At 34.4% G+C, this 9,356-nt stretch overlaps 1 protein-coding gene across 3 annotated transcripts in view; it reads left to right on the forward strand.

Moving 5' to 3' along the window:
• LOC121740042 (dynein axonemal heavy chain 2) overlaps nucleotides 1-9,356 on the forward strand; it is an 81,846-nt gene that overhangs the window by 17,248 nt on the left and 55,242 nt on the right. The window lies entirely within an intron of this gene.

Consider the following 9,356-nt stretch of genomic DNA (forward strand, 5'->3'; position numbering starts at 1 on the left):
TGGCAGGAGATTCTGACTATGAGTGAGTGATTGGCTCTCACGACTTTGCGCTCGCTAAACGGTAATTCTGCATTACATGCATTACGTGCTGTAATACACGAATTATCGTGTATTGCAGGGAATGATGCGAATTACATGCAAACTACGTGCTGTACAACGTGCTGTACATTGAATGACAACTTCTTTAATTTTTCAGCACGACATGAGTCACGTGCTGTAATTCACGCATGATCGTTTATTGTAGTGAATGACGCGAATGACATGCAAACTACGTGCTGTACATTGATTCACAAGTGGTTTAATTTTTCGTCATGCAATAATGCAGCGGATCGCGCGATCGGCATGTCATCGGCATGCCCATGGGACAACTCAGTTCCAGGGTGGTGCTCCCGAACACTTAAAAAATTATGCGTTTCTTTGAACAGGGCATACAAACTGTTAATGTGCGCAAAATTAATAAATCAAATAATATATTTTGCCATAATATAATATTTTATTGCTAATAAATAACTTTTGGACGAATATAGGCTGATATGATGATGATGATGATGAAATAACTTTTTCAATTTAATTTATACAAAAAACGTCGGTAAGTATTTACAAGAACGTATCGTGATCTCCGTGGTCCAGTGGTTTAGCGTGGTCGTGGGTTTGATTCTCGCGTTGGAAACAATATTTTATTTCCAAGATTGGTTAGGACAATGCAGGCTGATCACCTAATCGTCTGACAAGTAATGATCCATGCGTCGGATGGGCATGTAAAAAGTCGGCCCTGCGCCTGATCTTTCGCCAGTCGTGTCGTTCTTTCGGCCCACTGGGCTAGGAGAGTAAAAGGAATAGAGAGTATACCTACTCTTGTGTACTGTGCACACATTTGAGCACTATAAAATTACTCCTGTGGGATGGTCTCAATGAAACCGGCCACCGTCACCGAAACCGGTGTGGGAAACCGGAAATATTTGTACAATAATTTATTCAAGGTGCAATGAATAAGATTATCATCATAAAAAAACTTGAGAGGTGTCAAGGGACACCCGGATGGAACGAAGGTCCAGTTTACATATTATACTAGTTACTTTAACAACTATAGCAAAAATGCTAAATAGTTGTAAGCCGTGCGGTAGTGCTTGTTTCTCTCCCCCTCTCTGGCATTGAACAGTGCGGTGAAGCGACGTCTATTTTTGAGTGTAGGGGAACTGCATGCAAAACGGACCATGCAGGCAAAACGGAACGGTCAAATTACTTGAAACCTACTAGGGCCATCTATTTGCTAGGTAACGCTACTAATTACTCGGGCCCTTCCCGTTCTCGGTCATTGCCGGCGAAACTGTCATACGGAACAGCGGATTTTTATTGCGGTTAAATATTTTTTTCACATTTTGATGTAAAAAACACAATTTTTGACCAATCCGCACTTTTGTTGTAATTAATATTTTCTATTTAATGATATGACACAGTGGTCTGCATGATTTTAACTTTAATATAGTATGTAAAGAATGAAAGGGGTAAAACGGTTAACTTCAAAATGTGACATTTATTCATGAGAACCTAAAAACAAAAAAGACGGGTGCGGTGCATGATTTGTCTCCTCTAGGCACATTGTAGTTTAGTTGTACACAACATTTATTTGTAAAAGGTATTCCCCAAATGACATATGCATTGGGACCATTTTGCCCTTTACCGTGGTCCATTTTACCTTCACACGCAGGCAAAATCGCCTGTGTGATTAATAGGAATTGTAGAGTGATTAATGATAAAGATATTCTATAAAAAATTTAATAGTAAAGCTATATTTGTTGATGTAAGACGAGTTTTGCCTTAAATATACAATTTTGCCTTCAGTTCCCCTATACAGGTTTTTATTACTTACTTAAGAAATAATACCTATCTAAGCCCGGGTGTCCTTTGACACCTCTCAAGTTTTTTTTTTTGTTTATTTTCCGTTATTATGGTGTGTGAAATATTTTAGTGAAATTATACATTTATTCGAGCTAAATTTTTAATTTTTGGCAGTTTAGAGTTTAGACTGAAATGTTTCTTAAAATGTTTAACCTAAACTTGGTACTACTAATATATATTCTGTGCCTAAACATAAATTAAAAAAATATATACTTATCGGATATAATAGGTACTTAAGTGTTTTTTTTTTTCTTCTGTTCTGAATTTCGAAATTTAATAATAGAATAGAGAAGGAGATAATTTTCCGAGCTCCACGCGGTAACTTGTTTTCGCATTTCTTTTATTTCATTTTATTAGTTTACTAGCTGTTGCCCGCGACTTCGTCCGCGTGGACTTCAGTTTATAGCGCGCGGTGTCAATAAAATTGGTGTCAAAAGCTTTTTAAAACCCTGTTACCCCTTAAATCAAAATACCCAAAACAGCCGTGTAGTGTGCACATAATGTTTTTTTTTAATTAAACTTTTTTATACCTTTTAAAGCTTATTTAGCGTTACACAACTTAGCTGCATAATGCATTACACAACTTTAGCTTTGCCCAATAGCCAATACCCATAGGCCATAAACTATTTAGTATTTATTATTGGTAGGAAATTGTTCCTGATTTCTATGTTGGTACGTAAGTTATTTAATAACGTGTATAACAATCGAAAGAATCGAAATATTAAGTCAACATGGTACCACCTCTTATAGAAATACATATGAGCAAGCGATAGCGCGATCTAGGCGACTCTTGGCGCCATCTGTTCCAGTTTTTGGAACTAACTTAATTTGAACAAATTTACGCATAAACACCCCCTTACAACCCTTTTTTCCAGTAAGAAGTAGCCTATGTCCTTTCTCAGGCTTTAGACTATCTGTGTACAAAATTTCATTACAATCGGTTCAGTAGTTTTGGCGTGAAAGCGAGACAGACAGACAGACAGAGATACTTTCGCATTTATAATATTAGTATAGAACGTGTACAACAATCGAAAGAATCGAATAATCTAGCTTAACATGGTACCACCTCTTATAGAAATACGCATGAGCAAGCAATAGCGCGATCTAGGGGACTCTTGGCGCCATCTATTTTGAGTTTTTGGAACTAACTTAATTTGACCAAATTTACGCATTTTCACCCCCTTACAACCCTCTTTTCCAGTTAAAAAGTAGCCTATGTCCTTTCTCAGGCTTTAGACTATCTGTGTACAAAATGTCATTACAATCAATTATTATTATTATTATTAGTTTTGGCGTGAAAGCGAGACAGACAGACAGACAGAGATACTTTCGCATTTATAATATTAGTATAGATTAATTTACGTTTTAGTTTTATTGTTCAATATAGTGTTTTAATATGTAACTTCTTTCAATACATATATGTATCTATCTAATATCACAGCTAATATATAAAAATAAGTCTTGGTTTCCTTCCTGACGCTATAACTCCAGAACGCACGAACCGATTTCCACGATTTTGCATTCGTTGGAAAGGTCTCGGGCTCCGTGAGGTTTATAAAACAACAAAAAAAATCAGAAAAACCTTAAGAGAAAAGCAGGAAAACTGGGTAAACAGGCAAAACAACATTTGCCGGGACAGCTAGTACTTATTATAAAACAAAGTCGCTTTTTTTCCCTCATGCCCCTTTGTGCCCTTTAATCTTTAAAACTGCGCAACGGATTTTGATGATTTTCTCAGTGTTAGATAGCCCATTTATCGAGGAAGGCTATAGGCTATATTTTATCACGCTAAGACTAATAGGAGCGAAGAAATAGATGAAAATGTGGAAAATTATTTGAAAGGGCTAACTTGAACGCGCTAATCTCAGGAACTACTGGTCCGATTTGAAAAATTCTTTCAATGTTAGATAGTCCATTTATTGAGGAAGTCTATAGGCTATATTTTATCACGCTAAGACTAATAGAAGAATGCGGAAAAAACGGAGGAAATAATTTGAAAGGGCTTATCTCGCGAACTACTGCGGCAATTTTTATGTTATTTGGCACAGATAAGAAGTAGCCCACGTGAAGGATCATAGGCTATCGATTTTATAAAATATATAGCCACTAAAAAACTGATTTTAGTGGCTATATATTTTATACCTACCCGTGCGACGCCGGGGCGCGTATTGCCAAACTATATACTGACCCAGACCGGGGTTGCTCTGAGTTCGATCGCAGTTTGCCTTTATAGTTGAAGAGCAAACTGTATACCTATTCAGAGCGTGTCTGAATCGAAATACATTTTGCTTTAAAATACTTGAGCAAAATACATACGAGTCCAGACGTCCATACTTTTCGGCGTCTGGTGTAGTATTGGTGGTTGTAATAAAAATCAGCCGAATGCAAAGAAACATTGAAAAAGATGATGGTTAATGTGGTAGTTGTAGTTGATTAATGATTACATTTACTTTAATTATGATTATACATGATTACACAAATTTATGTATTAAAGACACTTTATTTTTCAATATCGACCCCTTTCTGTGACCCCTTTAGTAAGAAATGTAGTAAAAGCCAAAATTCGATGTTACAATACAGGCAAAAAACAAAAATAGTAATTATGACATTTTTCTGTTCTTGATTCATTAATTTATTTGTTTGTTGTTGATTGAAGGAACCCTTTATTATTTTCAGTGAACATCGATTACAAATAGGTACAATTTATTGTGTCAGTCAGTACATCTTTCTTATGAAAAATTAATAAATACTGTCATTGGAAACACTTACATTTTTTTTAACAGCCTGTACCTATAATTGTTACAGTTCAAATTTTTACAGTTCAAATTTTTCAAAATACTTACTCGTACAACGGGTTTTCTTTCGTTATAACCCAAAATAATTCACAATAGGTATGTTTTAGGGAAAGTTGTTCAGTTTCACGGATAGGTATAACAACCACACACAACAACATAACAAAAATATACGGGAAATTATTAAACACATTGTATAGGTAGTTACAGATATTCGCATGTCACAGTTTGCTTTACATACAAGCGAGCAAAGTGCATACCTACTCAGATTGGTCTGAGCTCGTATATACTTTGCTCCAATTTTCAATGAGCGCGACGTAGTTCAGTACAGACTATGGGCGTCTGGGTCAGTATACAGTTTGGCAATACGCCGCCGGGGCGGGTCGCTAGTTTTAATTAACTTGTTATTAACACGAGTGTGTTTTTTATGACAAAAGCCCCGCCACCCGTGTACAGACACCAGCACTAAATTTTAATTATTATTTTTAATAGTTTATAACATAAATTATAATAATTAGTTTTTAATAGTTTATAAGTTAAATTATAAACTATAATTTAGAAGGGAATAGGGTAAGGGATTGGGCCTCCGGTAAACTCACTCACTCGGCGAAACACAGCGCAAGCGCTGTTTCATGCCGGTTTTCTGTGAGAACGTGGTATTTCTCCGGTCGAGCCGGCCCATTCGTGCCGAAGCATGGCTCTCCCACGTATTTTTAGTTTAGTAAATAACATTATTATACTCTTGAATTATCCTCCTGAATTATCATGCTGCATGATGAAAAATGAACGTTCATCATGCAGCATGTAATTCACGTAAATGAATGGTCATGCTGAATTACCGTGTACGGGGTACTCAAACTCACGACTCATAGTTATGAGGCATGAGTCATGACATGGCTTCAGCTGGAAACAAATTATCGGACGTATCCATAAGTCGCGGCTGATGGATGCGGCTTAACAATGTATATGGTTCATCCACGGACGTCCGTGGAGGCAAAACACATCCAGCCAGCCAGATTCTGTTCGGGCGTCCGAACGCTCAAGGTCGCGTCCGCGACTTATGTCAGACAATATTGTACACAGTTTAGTGTATTATGTATCAATCAGATCAGAAACAAGCCGCATCTGTCAGCCGCGACTTATGAAAACGTCCGATAGTAATTTGTTTCCAGCTTTATTGTTCACATCACCTACTACGGCACACTCCGTAACCTGTCTGTAGCGGTCACTAGCCCCCTATCAAAAATTTGTCATATTAATTCATCGTTTCTAGTTTTCTAGTCTAGTCTAAAGTCTAGTATTTTGCATACCTACTCGATGAGAACTAAGTATGAAGTAGGTATAATAATCACTTCGAAGTCGAACGAACTCATAAAAAGTTGGAGATTAACGTTCTAGTAATCATAATAAAAAAAGTTGGAGGTTTTCCGATGAATCTAATATTATAGTCAGATCTTTTTAAGAGTTCAATTTTTTCTTTAGATATCACATTAGAATATAATATTAGCATTTTAGGGTGATATCGAATTTTGCATATATACATTGGAAAACAGTATGAATTATATCACTTCAAACTTATAAATAGTTGGAGATTATAATACAAAGAGGTAACCGAGACGTTTTTCAATAAAAATAATATAATGGTCTGTTTCTTTACAAGAATTCAATTTAAATTCTTAAGTTAACAGAATGCACAATGCTGTCAATGCAATGCGAGTATTTTTTACATATATTATCTCCTTGACTATAATTATTTAAGTCGTGTAGCGCTCGCTTAGATTTTAATGTCATAAAACATTAAACAAAGAAGAAGAAGAAGATTATTGTCAAATGTTTGTCAAAATCATTGACTTTTTTAAAGTGGACTCGGCATAATGGTCTCTACCAAATCAAAATACTGTGGCCGGTCCGCCATTTTATGTTCCGGTTCTCCGAGGTACATAAACTGTCAAAGTGTCGTATTATAGCATAGACATAATATATACCTAAAGACCAACAAAGAGTGCGAGAGAGAAGAAAATCCTTTATGGAATTATAACAAGATGAAAAGAGAGAGGCAGTCTAATGAAAATTGTAACAACTTTTATTTGACAGGTCGTCAAAAGTCGTCAATCGTTTTTATGCCCTTTCGGTATTTGCAATTTATTATTTAAATCGTATGTTATTTTCAACAAATACTATTATATATAACAATAATAACTTGTGCTGTGAGTGATTGCAGTGTAAATCATAGGAATAATCCTGAAAAATATACATTTCACCCGTAATTAATCTTCATGTCCTAATTGCTACGATGTGTTTATTTTTGCTATATTCTGGTCTTTAGTTCTCTATTTCAAATAAAATATTGTGAATCCTCCCTTTTACTTTCATATTTTGCGTAACTAAAGGTACTATTGTTCCTATATTACACAAATTTTGAAGAAAAATTTTTCATCAAAATTTCTTACATATACGCTAGTGTTTGAATCAAATTTATCGATATGCTTATCGATATTTTACAATAACATAAATCTAAAATAAAAATCATTTACCTTTATATTTATCACCTTAAGCCCGGCCGCACATTATCCGAAATTTCTGATCAGAAAAATTCGGACGCCCGGCGGAACGCACTCTGTTCATACATTTTGTTGTAGACCCATCATACTAAAAGAATTTCTGACGTGTCAAAATGTATGAGCGGGGCGGGGCGTCTGAATTTTAGTGATCACAAATTCGGATAATGTGCGGCCGGACTAAAAGGACATATTATCTTATTTTAACTAATAGTATATTATAATATAGCTAATATAATATAACTACTATAATATAGAGTGACTCTAAAACTAGAGGAAGGTTTATATTTATATATCATAATCATTTGTTTTACAGATTCCCTCAAGATCCTCTAATAAGAGGAAAATGGCTGAAATTAATTGGGCGTGTTGGTTGGAATCCCAAGAAAAATTCAACAATATGTAGCAAACATTTCATTGAAAATTTTTAAAGAAAAATTAGAATAAATACTATTTTGGTTAAAGGAGCTATGCCAACTTTATTTGTGCCAGTAAGTTTGACATACTGTTGCACTTGTTACTGAAGCAATTATTAAAAATAAGCAATTATAAGCAATTAATGCTTTTTAGTTCATTTAAGATTATACTTATATGAACTAAAAAGTATTAAATAATCCTTATTCTGTACTCAATCTTCATAATTTTGAAGTCGGTACCAGTCCTAAGTATATAAGTTGCTGTTATACCTATTCTGTCAGAGAACTGGCGATTAGGTTAGCTGGTACCGATTGCAAAATAATGAAGATTGAGAACAGAATTATACTGAGTACAGAATAAGAATTATTTAATACTTTTTAGTTCATTTAAGTATAATATTACTATTGTCATTGCCTTGGAAGTCGGTTTTAATTTTTTGTTTAAAAATAATAATTTTACTCATTTTAGCTGTCTTTAACGTTTTCTATACTTACAGTTGGTGTTTTAAAAAATCAAAATCAAAATTGCTTTATTTCTGAACAAATCTAAAATAAAATATATTTTCAGAATACATGGTGCCTACCACCGGTTCGGTAACTAAGCCGACGAGAAGAACCGGCGTAAGAAACTCGCACGCCCACTTTTTACCAAAAAAAGTGAGAAAAAAATATATCTTTGAAAACAAAATTTACAATGCTGTAACTAAAAATTAAACAATGTAAACATAGATAGATACATAATAATTGTAAGTCATGTAGAAGTAGCCTTGCAAGCAGTCATTCAGCATTCTACTCCCAAGATGTGCCATCAATTATGAAATCATTTTGGCTTTGGCACAAAACGTTCTTTGACTACTTTTTTAAATTTATTAATCGAAAGATTTTGAACGTTTTCTGGGACCATATGTTCCCATTTGAATATCAAGGAGTCACTTCGATTTTTCATTGTTTCCATCACCAGACCACCACTTTTGTGAACATGATACCTACTCGGAACAAAACAATGTACAGCAAAAGAAAAAATTTGAAAATCGGTTCATAAACGGCGGAGTAATCGTTGAACATACATAAAAATATATCCACAGGCGAACGTCTAGACTCCTCCTGTTTGGAAGTCGGTTCAAAATAATTGTAATAAAATATTATGATATTTTATAATATTTATTTAATTTAAGAATAAAATATAATATACTATGTGTGTTGTTTACTTTCAACGTTTACTTTCAATGTAAGGACTGATTTACCAGATAGATTTTACCTGAGTAATAAATAAGTAACTTTATAATGTGTTAAGTGTAAATTATTTACCCCTATAAGAACCTCATGTCATAACATATCCGACGATTGAAAAATCATTCCAAAAGAATATGTGTATCTACTTTTCAATCGTCACCTTTTTTTGCCAATTAAAATTTATGATACCTAATTTGAAATACAAATCTATCAAAGTTGCATATTATTTATTTCTTATAGAAACTCAGGTAAAATAACTCGAACGGACTAAACTATCGATAGCAAAATACTATACTATCGATAGTAAAATATACATCACTAGCACACGCACACATTGACAGATCAAAAATGGTCACGCATTTTCGAGTTGTCAGGTGGTCTTTACGACAGTATATATTATGTCTATGTATTATAGGGATGTCGAAATTGAAAGAAAATATCGTTAAATCGATACATCG

This window comes from Aricia agestis, chromosome 2 (genome assembly GCF_905147365.1).
Source record: "Aricia agestis chromosome 2, ilAriAges1.1, whole genome shotgun sequence".
In the NCBI taxonomy this organism is placed as follows: domain Eukaryota; kingdom Metazoa; phylum Arthropoda; class Insecta; order Lepidoptera; family Lycaenidae; genus Aricia; species Aricia agestis.